We start from the raw sequence: 25,647 nt of genomic DNA, 5'->3' as shown, positions 1-25,647 counted from the left end.
CTCTTGCAGGATTGTGTAGGTTGTGTAATTTGAAGATCAACATTGCTTATGGTGAACAGATGGAGAGCATGATTAGAAGCTACAAGTGCCCTCCTATGCTATAAGCCCAATGTCAGATAAACTACCTCTACAGAAAATTATCACTTTCTGAAATTCTAGGACAACTGTAGGTTGCATTCTATGAAATTGAGAGAGAGAACTGGTGTGAGGAGGAGGAAAGGATCTAGACTGTTAACTGTGTGAGACAGGAAGCTTAGATTCAAGGTGGTTTTAGTTTCTGGGAATATTTGGCATTGTTTTTATTAATCTGAGCCTGAGGAAATTGCCATTATTTCAATCCTGGAAATTCACTGTGGCTGTCATTCGTACAAACCAGTGTGATTTTTTTTTTTCCTCTCCTCATTGAGGCCATGCTCACCTGCCTCGCAAGGTCTAAAAGTACTGTTTTTATCACACAGAGCACCTATGTTCAAGTCTGACCAAACCATGCATTGTGCAACATAGGGCTGTAGGGAAAGTGTCTGAGAACCTATGGTTGAGAGTGGTCTGCCAGTGCATATACAGTGTAACACTGCACAGTGTGTAGTTGGCTTTCAAGGTTAGGTGTTGTAGGGTTTGGTGTTATTTGTATATGTGTATGTGTTATTTTTTGTTGTTGGTTTAAAGGTGCATTTACGTAGTGGGTGACAGTGTTGTAAAACAATGGACAGTGACTGGAGAATAAATGATAGGTATTAACTGAGTTGGCATAAATCTCCCGACTGAGACTGAAGCATATTTCTCTGGGCTTTCCTGGCAAAACTATGTGTGTGTCATCAGGATCCCATTTAGAATCGCTGCTGTGAGAATTAGGAGCACATAAAATGTAAAGATGGAAAATCCCATAACTGATTAAGTACATGCTAGTGTCTGGCCAGCACCTGGTGGGCAAAACAGTCATTGTCAGAGCACGTATGGCAAAATGTCTTAATTTAGTTCTTTCTGCAAGATCCGCAAGAGCTGGAATGAAGGTTCTGCTCAATAGGCAGAAAAATTTTTGAAATCAGGAGTGGAATATAAAAATGTATTTTCCAAAGGATGAAGCAAACTGAACTAGAGCATGAAGAACAAAGGATTTTTATTCATACTCATGGTTAAACCAGTGAGAGCCATGTTAGCAAGTTAAGAGTTCCCTGGTGCCAATGGAAAGTGTTATATCACAGCCCTAGAAGCCAGAGTCATCTCTGGCACATGTGTGTAGGACAAAGTCAAAAGCAATGTATGCTCTAGTCCCACCTTCTTAAAATGACAAGGAGTGGTCATCCCTCAGGCTCTTGCTAAGACGGGAGCCTCTGTTCAGGGCCCAGGGGAGGAGCACCACATATTTGTGCACATGTGCTCCAATCCACAAATGGCTCATACACAGTAGATGCTATTTAAAATGTTTCTTAGCAGTGGGTAAGAAGCTGGAGGTGTTGACACATATTCTGTGTACTTAAAAGAACATTTTCACTGCTGGCACCCTTCTGCAGCTTATTCTGGATGGTGGGAAGTATAATGGCAAGAATATTTTGCACTAGGAAAAGAGTGAAATGGTTGAAACATGATTGCATATTATTCTGTTTTAGCAGTATGTATGTTTGCTCATATGTGTGTAAACATACCCTTCAGAATCAGAGTATGCAGCAATATGGAAGATGTTACTGACACGTGTGTATAATGTATGGTATTACATACAGAAACTGTTTGTTAAATGAACACTAAGATTGTGAAGTCAGGCACTCAAAGCATGGGAAATGCCAGAATTAGATTTGCCTGCACAACCTTAATTCAGCCCCTTTGTGCATATGCATTACGATAGTCTTTAATTACATGATCACATACCAGACCACTGAAATGATGGTGCTGTCATAAGAAGATATTCAATATTGTTTTAATCGTTATTGTTCAAGTGGCCCTGTGGCAGGCACATTCTGTTCACATTCGAACCCTATCTTCAAAACAGCCATTCTGTAATGTAATGCTTATAATAAATACATGTGAAAATTGCTGACTTCCTGAAGTACTTCTCTGTGATTTTTATCAATGTATTATCTGAATGTTATATAGATAGTAATTGGTTTTCACAGTATCTGTCTTGGTGGATCCATTTTACAGTTAGGAGGAAAAAAAAAATAAAAATTGAAAGTTATAAAAATAAAAACAACTCAATTAGCTCAAGTTCCTTGTAGGTGGCTACAATGCACCTAAACCCCAGCAGCAATCCAGTTCATTTCCATCTGTCTTAATCTATGAGGACTGTTCTGAAAGCAGTGCCTCCTATTTTATGATGTTGGCTCATGACAGAGGGAGCTGTTTGTGGTATGGCAGTGGTGGTTGAATCTTCCTACCTGAAGCGGGAAGTGCATGAAGCAAAGGTGCGGCGCTGAGCTCTGCTCTGTGTGACAGCGACAGGGCCCAAGGGAATGGCATGGAGCTGTGCCAGGGGAGGGGCAGCTGGGGGTCAGGGACAGGGTCTGCACCACAGGGCGGTGGGCACAGCCACAAGCTGCTGGAGTTCAAGGAGCGTTTGGACATCAGACTCAGACACCAGGTTTGAATTTTTGGTGGTCCAATGAGCAGCCAGGAGGTGGATTTGGTGATCTCTGTGTGTCCCCGCCTGCATGGGATATTGTGTGATTCTAGGCCTTTGTTCTGTCCGTGTATAGAGGAAACAGTTTTGCTTGACTAGAATTCACCCTGTCACTCTACCTCTATTGGATGTAAAGGAGAAACTAACCTCATCTGGGCCAGATCTGAATTTTTGAAGTGTTATTTTCACTTCAGTGTTAACTGTCTGAAAAGGTAGCATCAATTCACTGCAGAAAATGACATCTACAAGTATATGTTCAGGTGCATTAGGTCAGACAGTGGGGCATGTATGACTAAAGGCTTCCTGCAAAGGTTTTGGGTTCCTGCAAAATCGTCCTTATTTAGCTTGTGAATCTCTGCTTTCTTCAATTCTCGCATTCCTGTACCTAAAAGTAATGGCCCAGCAGGCAACTCTAAGTATTCAACTCATGTTCATTCCTAGAGCTGGCTCTTCTTGGGTGATATCCTTCTAGAAAAAACTTGGAATGTGATTGTGTAATTAGAGAGTATTGCGATGCTTATGCATGAAGACTGAAAGCTCATGCTTTTTATGAGTAAATTAGGAATGACTGTACAATCCTAAGTCCAGCATTTTGCAACTGTTGAATGCTCACTTTTATTCAGCCTTTTTTATTCAACAACAACCAAGAATATTTTTTGTAATGTAGAACTGGGAAATAAGAATATTGAAGCTCCATTGCCCTTTCCCCTGACTGAGGTCATCACATAGTTGTTACTTAAAGATACTCAATAGAGAGCTCTGCCACTTGAGCTGGTGGAGTAATTGCTTCTAATAGGCTGTTTCTGCTGCAAGGATCAGCAACCAAGAGATGCTTCTGATAGTAGTTTTGCCCAACAGAAAATGAATTGTGCTGGCCACAAACCCAGCATTTACCTCAAGTTCTGGCAGCATTGTACCCTGGCAGTGTTGACCCATTCTGCTGCACACACTGAATTACCTTTATTCTTCACCTGTGTTTGCTTCTCAGCCCCAGCTGACCACATTGCTCCCTTTTTCTCAGTGTTGTTTTTTTTTTCTTTCTTTTGTGTGTCTGTGAGCTTTAGGTCTTTCCATCAAGTCAGATTGCTTCATCTGTCTTTACTATTTGGAACCAAGCAGTGAGGCATGAAGTTTCCCTCTTCCTAGTGCTGCTCCAGTGCTAACATCTGGGAGCTTGCTGGAAAGAGCGTTTGGAGGAAAGGCTTGTGAAGCCTTTGGGGTGAAGCAAGTTGGCTGGCGTGGCAGGAATGGATACCCAGTGTAACAGGCTCATGCCTCTGTTAATGCTGACTTTCAGATCTTTTCTGCAGATGTGCCAATTGAGAGCCTTGTCTTCCTCAGAATTACAAAGCATCCATGTGGGCGATAGCAGAGGGCAAGTCTTGAAAGTGTTATATTCCTGAGATAAGTTTCAAGGACAACGGTGCTGTAAACAGTGGTGTAAACTACATCACTTGACAGCCAGGGCAACCTAGGAAAAAGCACGTGTCTAAGGTCATAAATGGTACTGCATTTAGCCGCAGGAGTTCACATTTTTAATTTGAATACTCACTGTTGTGATATTAGCCACTACATTTAGTATTTATAAAATATGTATTTTATTAGGCTATCCCCAGTTAGGAGTGAGGCATTTCGGTTGGAATGATAGTAACACTTTGACCAAGTAGCAATGTGCTTCCTGCTGATACTTAGAACAGGTATTTGGGGAGAAATTCAAGCCACATTACAAGGCTTTTACAGTGAGGACAATCATAGAGACATAATTAATTACTCCAGATTTTACTTTATTTTGTACTGTGGAGCTAGTTGTGCTGATGGGCTGTATGCACCACAGTTGCTAAAGTAAGAAATGCTGTTTTGCATTCAAGGAAGCAGATTTTCATGGTTGCTTCTGAAATACGCCAAAATGTAGAAACATTATCAGCGGTATCAGTTTTCAAAATAATTCATATTAAACTCCTATAATTCACGTTTTGAAGGTGTGCGATACAGCCACATTTGGAGGTTCTAGTCAGTCTGTTGCATTGGTGATTATATACTGTGAGATAGAATGAGGATTTGCTTCTTCACCGGCTTTAATAGAGGCGAGGTAACTAATTTGATTCTGGACACTCTCATCTTGAGTTGCTTGAAGGTGTTCAAATTTGCTTATGAAATAGTCCCTTCTGAGCTAAGGAGATGGAAATGAGACACTAAAAGGCTTTCTTGAAGTGCTTCCATGTTTCTCAGCTCGGAACATCACATTTGATATTAATATTAGGTACTGAGGCAAAGTCATCAGGTAGAGAAGGGAGGAAATGTAGAAATAGTCATTTTCTTATGTTTCCTCAGGATGCTATTTTGAGGCTTTAAAAAAAATTCATGCTTTGCTGATGAGGCTGCTGTAAACTGGGGAAGTGGCAGATGTAATTTAAGTCCCAGGGCCTTGCCCTAGAAGAGGTCCAATACTGGCAGCATACATATTGCTTATATGCAAGCGAACAGATGGATACATTTGGTCAATTCTGCTGGGTTCATATGGAAAGCTTCAGAATTTTTCTTACTATTTTCAGTAGAATACTTAAATCTGTTTTCTGCCGAGAGTCAGTAGTTGCCCATGATGGGTGCTTTTGTAGCTTTGATAGGGAGCATTTCTGACTGAGGAGTTCGGATTAGATATGCTGTCCCTCCTTGTGAAAGCTGTCCTTCCCCAGCTGTTCCTTCCCCACCATGCTCGAGGACCAACTCAGCTACTGGAGGAGTGAGCTGGATTTTTCTCAGCTTCTGTGCCAGCAGAACTGTCAGCTGAGTCTTAATCATGGAGTTATTACTGGTAGTGAAAATGCAGGAGAGAGAAATCCAGCTTGCTTTTCAGATGCTAGATTGATTGCAGAGACGAGTTTTGGTTTTGGTTATTGTTGATGAGGGGGAGAGGAAGGAGGAGATGGCGAGAACAAAAACATCGTATTTTTGTTAATTAAGAAAAACACTAATTTTCTGATACTAATTCGTGTTAAATTCTTGCTGACAGTTTTTGATGGCTCTCAATTCAAAACAACTGAAAGCAATCAAATGAAGGGAAATGAATAGAGAATCGAAGAGGAGGGGTGAATATCTGTTAGAAGAACACAGCTTGTTAGTACTGAGTCTGGGGGAAAGAAAAGGTGAGATTAATCAGTAATGCCTAGAACTTGTGTGTTGAGAGTCCTTATAGGTCAGCAGGTGTGCACATATGTAATTATATAATAATATATGCTATCTATTGCATCATGGAATAACTGAGCCTATCAAACTGATGTGCCATCAGGGCATTATTGTCCAGCTGCCTATTCTCGAGGGCATAGCATTTAAAACTATACAAATTGAGTTCCAAGACACTATCAATGACAGCTCAGTTTAGCGTTAAGGTTCTTAAAGAAAATTACTCTTGCATTTTGAGTCATGTAAGAAATGGGATACTTTTATCAGAAAGTTTTAGTTTTAAAGCTTTCCTGGAAAGCTGTAAACAAAGCAGAGAGAAAAAATGAAACCCCTGATATTAAAAGCATGCTTCTATGAAGATTGCAGTTTTGTGAGTGCTTCTTTCTTTTTCTTCTTCTTCTTCTTCGTTTTTTCTTTTAATGAGACAATTTAGATATTATGGACAATTCTTATTTTTGGCTTTTATTTATTTATTTTTTTTTTGGATTTTATTGCAAATGGGAATTAGAAGAGTAGAAGCTGAGCTCACTAGGGGAGAGAGAGAGAGAGGGCTAGAATCTGACAAAGTAACTTCTCTGTTACCACCTCATCCTCTTGAGCTCTATGTGCTTCCCATGTTGGAGAAAATGGCCATTTCTCCATATGCATTCTACACATTTTGTGTTGATAATAGTGGGCTTGGGGATTAACATCAGAATGCAAGATATGGTCCAATACAGAAAGATCCATCTATACTATTTTAAATACACTTGTTAACAAAGATTTAACAGTCACTTCATTGTCTGCTATTCATCATATTCACACATGTGGGATGGGCATTAACAGATTGAACTACATCTTTTCATTTCAATTCTGTAGCAGCATCTCTATGCAGTAATATTTTATGTAGTAATAATTTTCTTCCTATTACAGATTTTCTAACTGTGTTAATGGCAACAGACTGGCCACAGAGACATTCGTGAGAACTACCTTTGCAGTGACATTTAAACAATTTATTTGATCTTGCTTTTGCATATCAGCTCATGCCTTTTTTTACTCTGTTGTCGACCTTAGGAGATCGCTGTATATAATTGTGGGTCTTTCAATCACATCTAAGTTTACAAAAAGCTATGCAAATTTCTGCAGTGTGTTATTTCTGAAGTCTTTAATATTTGCAGTGTGTACATGGTCAGGTGGATATCCCTTGACTGCATGGATATGTTTAAGTAGAAGCTGCCCAGCAGCTCCAAGGCTGGTTGCTGAGAGCAGCTGTGACTTAGCTAAGGATGCTGTCTCTTAAGGGCATGTAGCTGTTGGAAATCTACCTGGACTTGCTTACCTAAAAGTGGGAGGTGCTATCAATATCCACTTTCTCTGTATGCTAATAGAAAAAAAAAAACAACAGAAAGGGGTTGATGGCATGGGTATTCTATGTATCTCACAGCTTACCTTGTTGTAAATAATTATCAGTCATAATTTAGAGAAACTGAAATGTACAGTTTTGTGGCTGAAGGTTGTTATTGATGTGGGAGTGCTGTTGGCTAAAAGCCTAAAATGAGGACTTTTTGCTTTGTGAGGGCATATTTCATCCTGTGCTTGATGCAGCTTCACCCATACTTGACCATTTGCAGGAGAGCTCTTGGAATGAGCATGGTTAAAACCAATTACTGGTACTATTGTTGCTGTGACTGGCATTGGTTTCTATCAGAATCAAAAATTCTGGTCTAAAGAGTCGTTGTAAAATTGTGTGAGCATCAAAACAAGGAGAATGAAAAGCAACAAGTTATCTCAGCTAATTGGAAAAAATAAGCCTATCAGTTAATTGATTAGTATATGTTATAGAGCTGATTTCACAGAACTTTTTGTTCTGTGGAAATGATTGGGAAAAATTTAAGAGTGCTGCTGAATTTTTACGTCAACACTAACATTCCCCTTCATTGCAATATGTATTAAAAGTAGTGGACTCTAACACACTGAGGATGTTTATATGTGGATTACCTGTTGTATTATGGCCCTTACTGACAAACCACTTGAAGCATACGATTAATCTCTTCAATTGCTGTTGAAATAATTAGTTCTTGCTAAGAGATAAACTCGTGTGTTTTAAGTTTGTCATAAATGTTTATAGGATGAAGTACAACTTTATTTACTGTATTTCATGCCTCCCTTCATTTCCCAACCCTAGCTGTGAAAAGCAGGGTTGCTGCCTCAGAAAGCGATGTAAAAAGAAATCTGGTCGCTTCAGTGGGTCAAGCAGCTGTCCTTAGTGTGTGTTGTCATACGATGTGTTGTTACTGGATTACTGAACTGGTTTCTTTGTCCTCGTGTAATAGCCTGTCTACAAACGATAATAATCACGGTATGTGTCACATTTGGTTCTCTGAAGCACCAAAGATTCTCTGTTGAAGGGGAAAATTCAAAGCAATCATCAGTTCTCCTAAAATTGTCGGTTTTGGTTTCCACGTTCATACCAATTTAGTGCCTGGGTCTGATTTTTCCATTATCCTGCATCTTATATGCAACCGTGGTTTGCTGTCTGAAATGAGTAGTCCAACAATAAGACAAGGGAAAATCAAGCTTTCTGTCCTAAGGGTAAAGAAAATTATATGTAGTTCAACTTTCTCAAGTGACAACATTCATTAGGCTGCTACTACAGACAACTGTGTGTAGGCACTGATAATTCGGTATTTTCAGGGCGCTTCCAGTTAGAAGAATCACGAATCAGTCAATTACAGGATATGTTTTCTTGGTGATTCCTTCATGTGTAGCTTTTAAAAAATCATCTGTGGAAATGTGCAATCACAGGAAGTGAAACCAAAGATCTTCTCAGACTTTCCTCTGATTCACTATTTCATTTGCCTCCTTCCTTTGGATGTGTGCTGCCTAAAGCTTGCTTGGCCTGTGCCTACATTGTATGCAGGCCCATCTGGTGTCTCCGTTAGGACCAGTCTGACTGTTGCAGAGCAAAGAGTATCTCACCCATCTTTAGAGCAAAAAGAAAAGAGCTTAAATGTGGAGTTGGAGACATGAATGTGTCAGGAACATAGTAGCTCTTTCTACTGTGTTTTTTCCCCCTTCTATGATTTGTTCTTTTTTGCCTTTTTGGTTTTTTTTTTTTGTAATCGAGTTTCATTTGTTTGGGCAAGTTTCTTGCCATTTACCTTTGCATTTACGTCTCCTATTGATTGGCAATTTTTAAACTGTTTATTGTGCTCTTTTGTTTAGCTTTTCAAGAGCTAAAACAAAAGCCACCAGGCCCTGTGAGGGACACATTTGCATGCGGCGAGCGTTGCCCGAGGAAAAAGTAATTGCTAATGCATATTTATGTGGCACAAATTTGCCATTTGTTTATGCATAAAATTATCAATAGTGCAGGGCGGCCCAGCCGTAGAAAATGGTGACCTTTTTAGCTTAATAAATAGAAATCAGCTGTTATTGTGAAGAGATCAGCCATTTATTCCGTGTTGAGGGACACTGTCGGGAAAATGTAGATTGGTGCCGGCAATATCATTAAATGGAAGGCCAGTGACCCTTTCGGTATAGTCTATTATACTTTATCTAATAGGGGATAAATGACTCTGGTTGGCAAATAGATTAAAAAAAAACAACCAACAACACCCCTCTTATTCCTCAGCTATACGACCAGGTAGTAACAGGTAGTAGGTACTGAGGAGGTAATGTTGCACAAGCCTGCTGATGGTATTTTTCTAGCAGAAATGTGACTTAAGAAAAATAATAACAATACCAAGGAAAAAGTAAACTACCACCAACACACCCAGACACAAAACAACCCCCAAACTCATTCTGTTTAAACCAGTTTTGACCATCTGGGTTTGGAGTAGGTACAGTGATTGAGGCCAACCTGTGATTCTTCCACATTTGCATCACCAGAATTTGCCAGATTATAAGTCAAGACACTGAAGGCCTCATTTGCCAGATGGTTGCTCAGGAGCTGTAGCAAAAGTCTTGTGCTTCTCCCCTAACTGACTTCAACCTTAATGAGCAGACTTTGGACTTGAAGATTTTCAAAACTCTCTGCCATAAGCCTCAGGAAGTTCATGTGAAAATGAAAGTATGTGCTAAAACCTCTGTGTTTCTCTTGTTCTGCTCTCTATAGCGCGCTACACTGTGTGTAACTGGAAGCAGGTTTATCCACCCCAAAGGTGAAACATGGAGAGATGTGAGTCGCAGTAACTGTAAATAGTTGTGTTTTCTGTGCTTTTGTGTGACGAGCTGGGCATTTGGTTTTTTACCCTTGTGTAATATCCAGCAGATGTTTGTGATGGCAGTATTTTATTTCTGAAGTTCTCTGTTAGATGATGAGATAACGGGGCTGAGTATGCAGATGAGGTTACAGTGCATAAGGTGAGATCCCACCCATTATCAGTGTGGGACTGCCTGCCTCCAGCTCCTGCTTTCGGAAGCACCTCCTGTTATCCTGTGATGGGAGAAGGGCAGATCAGAGGCTTTGCTCTGTTTGCTTCCTAAAGACCTATCACAAGCTAAGGTCATAATTGCAGAAAAGCCACCACAACATTTGTTCTTGAGTGGCATCTTCCTGATGGCCTCAGTAAAGCTGCAAAGAGGTGGACACAGAAACCTACCAGCTGCAGGAATAATTTATAATGTAGATAATAAAACGTGGTATAGGATTTATTAGAGTAGAATCATAGAATCATAGAATCACAAGGTTGGAAAGGACCTACAAGATCATCTAGTTCAACTGTCCTCCCTCTACCATACCTAGAGAAAACCACTAAACCATATCTCCTAGCTCCCTATCCAGAGTATATATAATGCAGTACACTATAAAACCATGACAGAAGACTTTGTTGAGAATGTGTGCTTCTGTTCTCATCTTCCTCATGCCAACAATTTCCTCTTGTACCAGGAAAGTTCTTGTGTCTCCTGTCTGTGTTTCTTCATGCATTTAACTCCTATGCACAGAACTCTTGCCACTTTCTGCAATTCTGCTCTTGCAGTCATCCCAAATAATGGTCCCAGACCATGTTGCATTAAACAGAAGTACAGTCAGACATGTTATGGAAACAGAGAGAAAGTCAAAGGAATGGTTGGAAGTATAAATCTTCTTGGGTGCATCCTATGGAAACCTCAGTTATGGTGAAATGAAAATTAACTGCAGAGTGAGATATAGGTTTCTCAACATGGTGACAGATCCTCTTTTGGCTGGTTCTGTCACTCCGCTCAGAACCATAATCAACAGCCAAGGTTTCTGAAGTCGCTGTAAGCATTTGGGGACCACATCATCTTCTTGTTAATAAGCTGCTATAATTAGATGGCATTTTTACCTTTATGAACAGATTTTTATTATTACTTAAATTGGCTTATTCCAAGTCTGTGGGGCTTTTTCCCCCCACAAAGGATTCTTTCCTATACATATATCCCCAGCTCTGCTCCTGTAAAAGCTCTTTGTCTATACATCAAGGCTCACAGCCTATCATTAGCCTCGGTTTTACTTTCTCTTTTTGAACAGTCATAAAATAACCCCTTTGAAGTATGGGTTTTTGACAAAACTAGAAATATTTACATAGATAAAATTAACAAGTAGAATATTCTTAAGTGCATTGTATGGAAAGAAGCGGGGGACCCACACTGTTATAAATTAACCTGGCTCTAGCTGAAATTCTAGTTCAGGACATGATCACTATTTTTCCAGTTAAAGTGGTGGCGGTTGTTATTTCTGCTTGTTTTTTGTCATATCTACACATGCTTAGGTGCCTTGGTCTACTTGTGGTACTTTGCAGTGCTGGTAGGGCCTACTGTCTGGTAGGTCTCACAGATCTTTGTTGGTTTGATTGTTTTTTAAATTATATTTATTTTTAAAGAAAGTTTTGCTGATGTATCTTCACTGAAGACTGATTTTTTTTTCTCTCTCTCTCTTCTTAAACATAAGTAATTTGAAAAGCCCATCGAGATACTTATCTTTACAAGAGCAGGATTCATGTTTGAGGAAGCTTGTGTGCAAAACATTGAGAAAACATTTTTGTTTTCCTCATCTGACTGCTCATAAACAAAATAGGAAATGTAGGTTTGTCTATAGAAATTCTTCTTGCATGAAGAAGTCAGCACTGAACAAGGAATGGGCATCTTTTGAAACCTCTTCCACCAGCCTACCCTTGGTGCCTCTTCTGCTCCCTGGGTGCTGTCAGAGCTGTAGGGCTGGCAAAGCAATTACATGCACTTAAACCAATAGAGAAAGTGCTTGGGTTTAGATATGGAGGGTACTGACTTTACAATTTGGTTGTGGGTTTCTGGATGTTTCCTTTTTTTTCTTTTTTAACTTTATTCATCAGCTGCAGGGGATGAGGTGGGGATTGGGATGTCACACTGCCCAGCTTTAGTGGTTGAAGTGTTGGGCTTTCAGTCACACTTGGGTATCATCTCAGGAAACTCAAGTGTGACTCAGAGTCCCACTGTGTGTGAATAACCTGGCCATTGAGTGACAGCTCAAAGTAAAGGCAAATGCAGAGGACTTCGTGCTCCCAGTCTCATCCTTGCACCACTAACCATGCAAAACAGTCTAATCATGCAGTCATCTTATACTGGTGATATAAAAACAGAATCAGCAAGTGTTGGTTTGGTGTTCAAACTCTCCAGAAGAACAGGAATATGTAGTTCTGTCTTCCTCCTAGTTTGAGCTTCATATTGATTTATCATGAGAAGAGGTGTGGTTTGAGTTCTAATAATGTCTAGTTTTCTTTCTTTTTTTTTTTTTTTTTTTTTTTCCCCTCCTCTTTTGCTATTACATATTTTTATGGCAGCTTTTACGTGTGATATATTTTGGGTCACACATTAATTTACACCAGTCTCTGTTCTGCAAAAAAGAGTTCACAAACTAAACAAAAAGGAATGAGGAGGGGGAAGTCTAGCACAGCCCAGGCTTTTGTTTCATGTTTTGGATGCATTCTCTTTTTAAAATAAAATTGTTGATATGCATTTGCTTTTATTTTTCTAGCCTTCCTCTTGCTGATGACCGGGTTCCTGTTTGATCCTGTTTATAAGCTTCCGAAGGCTGAAAATAACCTCAACTCCTCTGCATCAGGTAGGAAAACAAAACTCTATGGAGACACACTGCAATTACTCTGGAGCAATATGGAAGGGTGGGGTGTGAAGGAAGAGCTTGTGGGAGAAAGGGAGAAAGGGAGAAAAAAGGAGAAGGTTACTAGGTTACCACAAAAGACATTAGTGTACACAGTTTTCCTCACCCACTCTTTCGGACTGGGGAGGAGGGGGAGGAGTGGGCATATCTGTAAATGAAAAAAGGCTGTTCCCCATGATGTGTAATTCAAGAGTAGATGCTTAAAGTTTATCTGTACTGTTCAAGCAGCACTGTCATTCTATTTCAATGTATTCAAAACCTCCCAAAGTACAATTTTAAAAGATTTAGAGGGGGTGAGTACAATTTAACGATTTCCTGGTGAGATTAAAAAAAAAAAAAAAAAAGAATCCCTAAATTATTGTAAACTTCTGTATACACATGTATATGCACATACAAATATATATAAAATCAGTATTGATGTCTAAGTAGAAATATAAGCACTATATTTCTTAGAAACACTTTATAAAATGGCATACCTTGCACTTAGGGAGAGTGGGTGGAAGAGGATTTGGTTGAATGTTACTGTTGGCCTGACGGGAGCCTCATCTCAGGTAATTCCACAGTTAGAGCATCACCTCGATCCTGCAGTAGTCTATGCTTAACCTGGCTACCATGAATAGTAAATATTTGCAAAATTACAGGTTGATGGTCAAACACTTCCTTAAGTTATGTTTTAGTTTCGTTTTAATGTTCTTTATCTTGCTGTCAGGAAGAGTGGAACTTGTGAAATGCTTCTAAGTGCGATGAGATTGTCCTAGGGTTAGGCTTTGTCTTGTCTATCAGGTTGCTGTCATAGTCAGATAGTCACATAGTATAATTTGTCCACATGCAGAGGGATGTTCCATGGTTCTTGTTGGGACAAAATTTATAACTAACTCCAAATGTGGGTGTGTGAGAATAAGAGATAGTATTCTGGTGTAAATCAGTGGTTTTATGCTTTGTAGTGAGGTCATTGGAATGTACGTGAGATGACAAACCAAGTTACAGCACTTCAAAATGAGTGATTTAACATTGAAAAGTTTTGTGATTCACTTTTCTCTTTTCTAATTGTCAGAAGTCAGATATGACATTCATGTATTTCTTCCTCTTCTAAGTAATCTTATCAAAGAAGAAATCACTAATTTACCAACCAATGCTTAATAATCGAGGAAGTGAAACTTCTACTTGAGAGGAAAAAAAGAGTAATTCTTTGCTGAGTTGCTGAACGATTTTAAATAATGTAAGCTCTCCATGTACTGGGCAAATGACTGTGTTTTTTTTAAGGCTTTCATTCTGAGAAGGGGTCAGCAGCCTTTGAGAATGAGCCGCTTTGTTGACAAATCTGTCCACTAAACCGAATGGCATTAATTAGAACGTCAAGCAGAAGATCCTTACTTTTTGATGTGGGTGGGGTTATCAACAAAAAATTTATAATAAATTTGATTGAAGATGATTTTAAAAGGTCTGCCACCTGTAGATAGAAATGTGCATTACTACACATGATAATTACCAAGACTGAAGGCCGTGACATGATCCGTTGACCTTTTGAAATCAAAACACTTACTATAAAGAAAAAAAAAGCACCAATTTCTCCAGCTATGTTAAAATAGGACTTGTCTATATATCCAGCTGTATCAGTGCGCTGTAATATATCTAGGGAAAAAGACACTTTGGATTATCTGTTAGACTCAAGTTTCCCATCTTCTCCTCTGTGGGCTTATAAATCTCTGACTGATTTTGTATGTGTTGAGAGATCTTTTTTTGATCTAATGAAATTGCTAAAAATATTCAGGTGTCTGAGACGGGAGCAAAACATCTCTGAGCCACCCTACAAAAATAAACTAGTTTTGTGTGCGCAGGATGAAAGAGTACAGGAACAGATTTCAGCTTCAGGCTTTCTAGAGGGGCATTTGCGGTGAGGGAGGGGAGAAATAACCCAGCAACTATCATTGTAAAAATTATGAAAAGCGCTTTGATGGTCCTTTTTAAAGTCAGTTCACTGAATGGGGGCCAAAGCAAAAGCCTGAAAGGCAACTCGTAGCTTGCTGTTAACAGCGTAATCCCATCGCTGCTGTTTGCGATTGAGAATGAGTGTTTCTGCGTGCAGTAATGGTGAGAAAAACTAAAGGGAAATAAAGGATGCGAATGAAAGATTTTCTGTTTTCATATGAGTACTTGGAACACCAAGCAAGCGAAGAAGCAGCAATTTTAGCTAAGCTTAATGTAATAGAAGACCACTGCACCCAAACTGTCTCAGCAGAACTTCCTGCATAATTAGATTGTAAATCTTCTCAACTGAGGAAGTTTTGCCCAGGGTCAGATTGTCTAAGTAATAATCCATTCTACATAAATTAGAAGATTTGAACTGCTGGGATACCTTATTACATTAGTTTTGTTTTTATTCCTAATATAACTAAGGAGAACAAATGCAACAATTCTTTTTCCTTTTCTTCTTTTTAATTATGTTTCATCTCTTTAACTTTCGATTACCTCAGAAGGCCTTTCCTTGTAGGTTTTGGATTTTTCCTGGGCAATGATGATGAAGTTGATATCTAGGCAAATTAATATATTTTTAATATACTTTCGAAAGTGATACTAGTGAATCTTTTGTGAAGTATTTACCAAGAGATGCTGCTGTTCCTTATTGTGCTTGTGTTTTCTGTGATGCTGAAGTTTTACCTCACTCTGTGACTCCTTTGTTCTGCAAAGAATAGAATTGCCATCTTGAGGGTAAGAATTAATGGACATCAATTTACCAACAGTTAAGATTTTAATTCAATTATTTTCTTCGAGTAAAATGAGACTGTGCGTACTCAACTTGCATATACAGCTGTATGTAAAAGTGGCAGGGGGTTAAATCCTGAGGTCATTTTTTTCAGTCAAAAATCACCACTGGGATTTCAGCATTTGACTTACACAGAGGGAACAATTTGCAGTGTAACAGCAATTAATGTGTCTTGTTAGTGATGTTTTTTGTTGTTGTTGCTGTTTTGTTTTGTTTTGTTTTTATATCTGACTTCCCCTACAAAATGGAGGGGTGGCCAACTATGTAGGAAAACTTGTATTTTTATAATAGATCTAGAGGTTGTTATTGTATTTCAAAGGATCAGAGAATTGTTTGAGTTCAAAGGAACCCTTAAAGGCCATTTAGTCCAGCTCCCCTGCAGCGAACAGGGACACCTACAAGCTCAATCAGGTTTCTCAGAGCCTGGTCCAGTCTGACCTTGAGTGTCTCCAGGGTCAGAGCGTCCACCACCTCTCTGGGCAACCTGTGCCAGTGCTTTATGACTGCCATCATTAAAAACTTCTTCCTTATATCCAGTCTAAATCCTCTTACAGTTTGAAACCGATTCCCCTTCTATCACGACAGATCCTGCTGAAGAGTCTGCACCCTTCTTTTGTTTGTGTTTTCGTTATTACATTTTACATTTTATTTTTTTTTTTTTCACTTTCTTTTTATATAGTGGGAGATGTAGGGACTTCTGCAAAGACTTGTGACGCTGAAGGCTCTCTGTTGTATTTTGGGCTGTTATGTGTATGCACAAGGTCTAGACCTGCACAATGATACAGCTGGTAGCAGGATTGCAAAACTGGTTTGATCTAGATTCATGGGGATTTTTTTGTCAGATGCGAAAGGGCTGAAGGGAGAACCTACATGGCAAAGAGGTCAGCTTCTGTTGTTAATGATATATTTAAAACATGTCTCTCCTTAGTGAAAATTCACGTGTAACATTATGATATATATGCGTACATTTTCGGAGTAAAAGGAAGGGGTGTTGGGAGGGGGAAGCATGAATTTCATGTTTCCAATTCTGTGCCCAGGGGTAGAAAAAATTCAAAAACTGAATGGGTAATTTTTGGATTTGAAAATATAGGAGTATTTTGATTGCCTGATTCTGTCTGCTCAGCTCCCTGCTGACTCTGTGCTCAGCTTACTGGCAGAGCGCTGGCGGCTGAAGGCAAAGCCTAAATTCTGCTGGGGACATGAAGAGGTCCTGAAAACAGAGGTATCCCCAGCCCAGTGTCACTCTTCTCTCAACAGTTGTGCAAGGAACAGCAAAGTTTTAATTTTTCTCTATTGCTGTGAGACTGTAGTGGCAGTGGGAAAGCAATACTGCTTTAGAAGACATGAAGGAAAGAAACTGAGGATCTGCGAAAGGCCTTTTTAACTGATATTTTGGGAAAACAGAGCAGTGTTCAGGTTCCCCTGGAAGCGCATGCGAGAAATGGAAGTTGGGAGATAGGTCCAAGTCAAAAATAATGTTTTAAAATCCAAACTCTCCATTGTTACTGCCGTTTTAATTCATATAGAATTACTTTTACGTATTTAAGTTGTTATTATTATTTAACAGCAAGTAGCACCGTCTTTTCTCAGGAGCTCCAGAAATAAAGAAAATCAGACCTCCAGACTACTTTTGAGGCAGAAATAATCCAACCATTATTTCTGGTGTAAAAGGTTTGTGAATAGCATCATTTGCCTAGAAGCTGTTTTCCAACCTAATAACTCCCAGAATAATGACCTAAAACTGTTTCCAAGAGGATTAAGGCCCATATAACTATTAGGAAATATAAGTTTTTGAAAAAGCCTGTTTCTGATTGGCTGAGAGGTGAGTTTTGATTTAGGTTAAAGCCGCTTGCTTAGGAGCATCAGTTTCAATCTCTCTGAAGTCAAAAGTGGTGAAGTAATCCTCTGGAGAAGGATTGTCTGAGGGTTATTATATATATATGTAGCATATGTGTGTATATGGAGTTATTACTTATTGCTGTAATGACCTCAAAGATGGTCGTTTAACTGGGTTTTTAATCCGTTTGGGAGGGAGGTTTTAATCTTGGGCTTTAGATTGCCTTGGGAAAAAAATAAAAAAGTATTCAAAATGGGCTGAGATAGTAGGTGGACACTTAGCTTGTTGGTTAATCATCACCTGAACACTCTGCCTTGGGGAAACCAGAACACAGAATTGACTGTCTGCCATGGTATGGGTGTAGTTTTAAGGTTGTGCACTTGCTGTGTGTGCAATTGCTAATTGCTTTTTTAGCTACTGTGATCTGTAAAGAGGAGGGAGGAGAAAATGTGGGCTCAGAGTGACTTGGGAATATCTGCAGCACAGGGGTCAGGCATTAACAGTTAGAGGAAAGCATGGATTTGCGGCTGAATCCCTTTGATAGAAGTACAACTCAGTGAGCAGCTCTTTAAATTGGCAAAACTTCCCAACCGTGCATCAAAATACTGGTGACAGACTTTTGCAGAAGAAAGCACGTGTATTCTTGCTGAAATGGTGGTTAACCACCTTTTCCTTTTTTTCTTTTTCTTTTTCTCTTTTTTTACCTTTTTGAAATAATTGGAGACAGTGCAGTAGCTTCTGTCAGGATCCCCAGAGTGTTTCAGCAGTTCTTACTGAAGTCCTGAAACTACGAGGGAGTTCAGGCAGCTTTCTCACAGGGTGCCTTTACTGCCCGCACTCAGGATTGTTTTGTTTACGTCCCACAGTCACACAAAGTGGTGAAAGCAAAGCAAATATCTGGCATTAGCAGAGAAAAATAAAATTGGTTTAGTTCTGTAAGCAACGAGTATCACCTGTCACCTGGGAGTTTGTAATGATACGCTTGCGCTGTATTAAATCTGGCCTTGGGTAAGGTTGGTCTTGTGTGCAATGTAAAGGTGAGTCAGCAAACTTTTTCACTGGGGGGAAAAAAAGTGCCAATTTTGAGAGACTGAAATCGACATTTAAAAAAGCACAGAAAAAGAATATATATATTAGTGGCAATATTTAACAAACAGCTGAACTGGACTCAGTTTGGAGAAACTCGCTTCAATAATTTTTTGCAGTAGTTGATTATAACCACGATAGGGACAGGAAAAGAAGTGCTGGCTGATCAGATCTATGACCAAATTCTTATTTCTGATGCAAGATGCACAGTGCCAAAAATCTGATGCATATGCTGAGGGAAGATTTTTCTGGTTCTGTATGTACTATAAATATATTCCACATGGCTTTATACAAAGCTCTCTGTTATTTCAGTAAATCACAAGCTACTAAGCCAAATCGAAAGAAGGTGAAGCTCTGAATAAAATTCGGTAACATTTTATGACTTGAAACTTTCTTTTAGAGTATATTTGTTTCATTACTTTGTGGCTTTGATGGTCTCAGTTGGGTAAGCATTGAAAAGAAGCAAAAATCTTTTCACAAAGTTGTCTTGTTGCAGTTAGGCTTGCAGACACGGAGGAAAAAAAAAATCCTGGTATGTATTATTTTTTTCCTAAGTAGTCTGGATTTCAGTTTAAAACAGGGAAAATATAGTTTCTAGTTAAAATAAATTATGAAATACTGCTGATGAAGATGTCACTTGATATGAGTTTTGCCAAGCTGCTTGTCTAGTTTGAATACAAGTCTTTCCTGGGTTTTCATAGCAAAACTCTGTGCTTCCTCCATTCCCAGGTGTAGGACCAAGAGCGTGTTTTGCAGCTTTGTCTCTCTTAGCCTGCAGTCAGGTCTATATGGTGGCCCTGCGCCTCCTCATCTCCCCATGCAACAATGAAAATAAACCTAGCAGTTGTCTATCTGGTTTCTGTTTTTTAATATAAGAGCACTGAATTCCAGCATTTGAAAACAGAAAGATTAGAAAAGAGAGTGGAAGTGGAGGAAAAGAGTTTGGTAAACCTATGCAGCAAACTAAGAGCAGAACTGCAGAGCTATTTCCGTGCTGCAAGCAACAGGTCACACTAGTTCTTCCCAATCCCTGTTGTACCAGAGCTAAAGGAACTTGAATTCCTTTTCTTTTAATTGTTTTTGTTGGTGTTTTGTTGTTTTATTGTTTCGTTGATGTTGTATTTTGTTTTCCAGCAGCAGTTTGATGTTTCCAGTGTAAAGAGCTGTCATGATTGGTGATACAAATGGATCATCGTCCCACTTGGTTGCTTGTCCCTTGCCCATAATCAGAATTACACCTTCTTACTGCATTTTCTTCCACATGCACAAGCTTGTATTCTTTCTATAGCTGTACATTTGAGCTGATAAACAGTCAGCTCCCTGCCACGCATTGTCTTGTGCAGCTGCTAAGAAAAAGCCAAGAATAAACCAGGCTGGGGTTGTTACTTATACCTGTGACACCGCGGTGGTTATCACAGGGTTTGGAAAATTTTGGGGCAGTGGTATTGCACCATACAGTCAAGGGAAGTATCACTGGAGGTGTGGGGCTAGGTAAGCAAGGAGGGCAGTACCAGTGAAGCTGGGCTTTTTGGATCTCACAGGCAGGTTTCAGCAGTGTCCATTAGAACAGTGCTTAGTGTCTTTCTGAGCTCCTGCTTCACTGCACACCTCCATTGGGGTGCCGATGTGGCAGCACCCTATGGCTTATCCCGGGCCGTGGGCTGGGAACCTCCATGCTGGGAGAGCCAGGGCTCCAGCAGTGCCAACTTGGAAGACAGGAGAGCTGATGGCTTTGATTTCTGTGCCTTCGAAAGGGTTAAAACCAAGGTGCTCTATTGTATTAATGATGGTTGTCTCTCCACAGAGCCCATTGGGCTCTTTCAGGGGCCTCTCAAAACAATGAGTGCAGTGAGGCTGTTCTGTCTAATTACTCCAAGACAGGGATGCTAAAGAGGAATTAATGACAGTTGACAAGTGCAATTAATAATTATAGCAAAGCCGGGAGTCATGCAGCAGGCAGATGACAATAACAGGGTAACTGTACATGACAGCTTTCATCCGTTCCCCCCCCCAACCCTTTCTTTCTTTTACCCTTTAATGTGAGCTGCTGCATGCAGCCAGGCCTCGTCTTGCGCTGACAGAGAGGGAGAAGGCGCTGAGATCTGGTCACTGGGCTTTGGCCACCTCCCCTCAGTTGTTCCCTCTTAAAATAAATAATAAAAATGAAAAATAAATAAATAATAATAATAATTTAAAAAAAAAAAAAAGGCCAGCACCAACTTAGCAGCACAGGCTTCTGTTAGCTTTCACGGTCAGGTGTTGACAAGACTGCTTAAAATTCATGTTGGGAGATTGGAAGGAGAAGGGGACAGGGAAAGGCAGCAGCAAGCTGGAGTTGAAGTGGGATTTCCATATCAAAGGCCAGGCCTTTGGCTCTGAATGGTAATTAAAGTACCCAGATTTCATCTCCTTGGTCAGCTCATGAAAAGGAAAAAAAAATTAGAGAGAGGATTTTTTCACTCCCTTTAGACTACAGTACAGCAAGCAGTAAATTAAATGAAAGTTGAGCTAAAAGGTGCCTAACGCTTCAATCTTTTGCATCTAATAGAATCTATGATGTTTTTAAAGCATTTATTCAGTTCACATCTTCATCTTGCTGTGATTATAAAGGATATCATGTCTGCTTACATTTATTGGGCACACATCTTGGCCATCCCAGGGTTGTAAAAGGATTTCACTTTGCATTATGTTGCTGTTGTGTTATGGCCTTTTGGTTAATCAAAAAAATAAAAAAGCAACAGAAAAAAAAAAAAGGGGGGGGTGGGGGGAGGGGGCGGTGGTGAGAGAGAGAAAAGAGGCACATTTCTGTGTAATTCCTGGCTGGTCATTGTAAGAACCACCAACACTGAGGACCAAATAAATGCAAATTTAATGAAGCATGGGGAACCAGTAATGAGATACAACAGCCTCTCACCTTGAGGTTGCTGGTTCAGATCTAGACTGGGGCACTATGGGAAGTGGACAGAAACCAGCAGCCACGTGGCAGTAAATGTGCAATGTTCTATCACCTCAGTGCGGTTCCCAGTGGCACACAGCGATGAAATTAAAACTTTACTTGCCTTTGCTAATGGTGTCTCTTCAGGGACAAGGGCTGTGTGAGCTCTGGATTTCATGCCCCTCACTTGATTCCCATTCAAGTCATGCTGGGCTGTAAAGTGGGGCGCCCTACCCAACGCTTTCCCCTTGCTCTGGGCTCCAAGGTTGCTGAAACCATTGATTTCACCTTTTGTAGGCAATGGGTAAACATCCAAAGCCTGAGAGTTTCACAAATGTTGCTGGCATCGTGTTTTGCCCTCCAGTTTCTCTTTAGGTCTGGGCTTGCCAAGCAGTCCCTCAACTCCTTGGCCTCCTACCCCTCGGTTTGCACCTCAGTAGGACCATGGTCGCACCCTCAGGTCCCAAGGGAAAAAACAGTTCAGATCTTCTCATTTCTGCTCTGTTACTACAGCAAACGGAAAGGATCCCGACCTTGAGTTTCGGAGTTGTGTGTGTCTAATTAAAGGTGACCAGACTGAGTCTCATTTACCTGCGGGCTGAGTCAGAGCCTGCCATAACTCACTGGAAATGCATCTTGTGGCCCCATTGGATGCTGGATCATTTCCCTGAGTTGAAACCCTGCAGAACTAGTGCATTTTCCTACAGTTACATCTCAGCTATTACAAATGCAGGCCTTCTGACACAACCCTTTTATTATGATACGTTACAGATGTAGGCAGTGCGAGTGGTGTCCTCACTGTATTAATATAGCTGCTGTGCCAGAAGGTGTGGGAGGAGCTTGTAACAAAAACTTTGAATGATTGAGATCAAAATGTGAAAAGAGAGGGGAAAAAAAGGGCAAATTATCGCAACTAATAGTAAGAACATAAAATGAGCCAAACTAAATTCTAGCTGAACTCAAAACCACCCTGAACTTCTGAGGTTTACAAATGTAGACTTGTATTCTAAATACTGGGACTATTTTTCTTCTTCCCCACCTCTTTTTCTTCCTTCTGTACTCTTTTCCTTCTCTTTACCTCTCTAAGGCACTCTCTCCTTCCCCCCCCCACCTCTGCTCAAGTGCATCATTTTCTGCTATTGTGTTTAAAAAACTCTGCTGCAGGGGCTCTGAAATGAATAAAAACGTAATCCTCAATGTGCCCATTGTGCGCTCTCATTTGTTTTTGCTGTATCGATTTATCAGCGGAGGGAAATTACTTGCTGGAAGAGAGGATGCCAGTCAGAATGACATTTATTTCATAGTACAAGGAGGCTCTCCAGCGTGTTTCCATGTAACCCAGATATTGGAGCTGTAAAAGGGCTTGTAACAAGGTTTAGTGCTATGATTAGATCATGTGGAGCACCTTGCTTTCATAACAACAGGCACTTGGCTGGAGCCAAGGCCTCAGGTTATGGTCAATTTTTTTATTTTTTTTTTTAATTCTTTTTTTAATTCCTTTTTTCTTAATACAGAGTATTTTGCACCCCAAAATACTTCCCTGTTCAAAACTCAACCATGTAAATTTGTGAAATGTCATTTGGTATTTATAAAGCGTCTTTATAAAGGAGCTTTTGTGTGATGGAGCTAAAAGGCAAAAAAGATAACGTATTTACTTATTAATCTCTTTAGCACTGTGCTTCCTTGCATTTCTAGTGAAATAACCCCGTGATTTTAATTCACCAAAGCAAATCTTTTACTCCAGTGGCTGTAAGCTACAGTTGCTCAAGGCTAATAATTACCTGTAAAAATGAAGTGTATTCCTTGTCCCAAGGTATGACAGTCATATATACATGTGGCAAATAAAGATAGAATTCAAGAAACTGAATACTGGCCACAGTATTGGTGTTCAGCTGCTGTTCCTGGACAGTGGGTGCCATGGGCTTTGCTGTGCTTTCTTGCAGCCAGCATCCATTGATCTCAGCAGCACCTTTTCAATAGCGTCCAGCATCAGGTGGCTCCAGGGGAGACCCCAGAGCCCAGAACAAGCTGTCCTCTGATGGGCTGCTCTTTAGCAAATGGATATTGGCTTATCTTCTGCAGCATTTCATATACATTTGGATACCTTCTGTTAGAAGACATTCTTAAAAGTCTTGACATATTTATGGCTATTTAAGAACCTGGGCCTGGAAATAACCTTCTGAGTTGTCAAGCTCTTCCTCCTAGCAGGGATATTGATAGCATATAACCTTCATTAATTTCCTGTGATTTTATTTATTGGCATAGATGTGAAGTTGTTGCTCATTTCTTCAAGTCTATAGCTATCTCTCTTTGACTTACCCCAGGTCAGGAGCTCCTGTGGTGTCATATGGAATAGGGCTTTGGGGTGAGATGTGCCCTGTCATTTGGGGGCTGCTCTTGCCCTGAGCCTTGATGCTGGCGGGGAACCCACAGCACCTGGCTATGGTTGCAGCACGTAGAAGCTGGCAGCGAAGTGCAGGGAGTTGTGTTTGCAGTGAAGGTTGCTCAACACATTCCATCCTAAAACTCTTCTGAGCTGTTTATAGCTTTCCCAAATGATTTCGGCTTTGGCTGATATTTTCCATTTGGGGTGATTGCTTCAGATGTTAAAAGAAATAAAAATAAAAACTTACTTAAAAGGAATTTTCAGCCCAAATAACTCAGCTGTTCCAAAACTGAGAAAAAAAAAATGTTTTGCTTTTATAGGAATATTCTTCCCACTGTCTTGACAGGAAGGTCAGCTCCCAGGTTACAAGGCTCTGAAATGCCAGTTTTTTTTGTCAATGTCTTGTAATTTGTTTAACTAACCTGTAGACCTCTTTGCTGGACTGGAACCAGGCGGGTGCTCTCCCAGTTTGGGTGAGCAGAGCTAGATCAAGTCAGCCAGTCTGACTACATGGCTTTTTCCCACTTTATACAGAGGATAATGTTGTTGCCACAATGCTGTCCAGCTGAGCTCTGGGGCTGCGTTTGAGCTGCAGTTAGCTGGGGATCTCTACTAGCTAAGCTTGACCTGACCTGAACTGCTTCTTTCTAGTCTAGATGAGATATGCTATTTTCTTCCTGAAGTTCAGGTCAGACATGCAGTGAGAGTAAAACAGAAAGAGTAATAGTGGACTGTAGAAAAGAAATAAGATTGAGTAAGTGCCTAGCAGAAGCAGAGGATGATACTCTTGCTTTTGGTGTATTTGGGAGTGCATACTAAAAACTGCCTGATGGAACTAGTTGCAGCACTAGGAGGATGGCTCTTCCCTGCAGCAAGAGGCAGGGGTATTTGCTGGAGTTTTGGAGGCTTCCACTTCTACAGGCAGGCCGTGACACTGCACTGGCATAGCAAAAGACTGGCAAGAGGAAGTAATACTCATCTGAGGAGAAGGAGATGGAGTTTGTGGGTACGTGATCTTGGTAAAGTAAGTCTTAGCATACCAAGGACTGAGGAGGACATGAGGTGGGTGGTAGTAGCCAGAAAACCATCTTGGTAGCTTGCTGATTTTCAGTGGGGAAGTCTGATATTGTTTAGGAATTATCTCTTCTGTCAGTGCAGTAGGGAATGGGAAGGCTGACTGGTTTTCTTTGTTTTCTGCATACCCTGTGTCATGGTATTTTGACAGCTGTATTTTGAATGAAATGTAGGTACTGGGAACAAACTGATAGAAGGAAAAACTAAGTCGAAATGGTGTTGTTTCAAAATAACTGCTTTGGTACCATAAAGTCTAAAATTATTTAGGCATATGGAAATGTATGTAAAATCAATACACTACTATGTCATTTTTTGCGTCAGAATCAGTGTGTGTCGGTGCTGACAAAATGGCATACATTACCTTTCCCCATCTGTTCCAAACGCATTTAGTGTAGTGTCTTGAAAATCTTTTGCAAGTCATGACATAAATACACAACTGGATGGTGAAACAGAGTAGCAATCTAGTGAAACCTCCTTTGAAGGAAATTGTTTTAATCCTTTTCAGGCAATTAATAATAATAATAATAATAATTAAAAAAAAAAAAAACAGGAAAAAAAAAAGGTTTTAATCTAAGACTTTGAGTGTTGTAACATTTACCAGCCGTATCCATGTTAAACGTTTCTCACCACCACCACTAGTATATCAGAAAATAGCTTCCAACGTGGATAAAATCC

The 25,647-nt window shown here is 40.1% G+C and overlaps 1 protein-coding gene across 11 annotated transcripts in view; it reads left to right on the top strand.

Annotated features, from left to right (window-relative positions):
• Positions 1 to 25,647, top strand: part of SOX5 (SRY-box transcription factor 5) — a 622,935-nt gene that overhangs the window by 131,064 nt on the left and 466,224 nt on the right. For all 11 annotated transcript variants that reach the window (XM_015868603.3, XM_085542555.1, XM_085542533.1 and 8 more), the window contains one exon: positions 12,747 to 12,833. The gene's annotated coding sequence lies outside the window, so the exon portion shown is untranslated. The remainder of the gene's footprint in view (positions 1 to 12,746; positions 12,834 to 25,647) is intronic.

Source organism: Coturnix japonica, chromosome 1 (assembly GCF_054131305.1).
Source record: "Coturnix japonica strain WE chromosome 1, WE-NBRP24, whole genome shotgun sequence".
In the NCBI taxonomy this organism is placed as follows: domain Eukaryota; kingdom Metazoa; phylum Chordata; class Aves; order Galliformes; family Phasianidae; genus Coturnix; species Coturnix japonica.
This window is presented reverse-complemented; position numbering and strand designations above follow the sequence as displayed.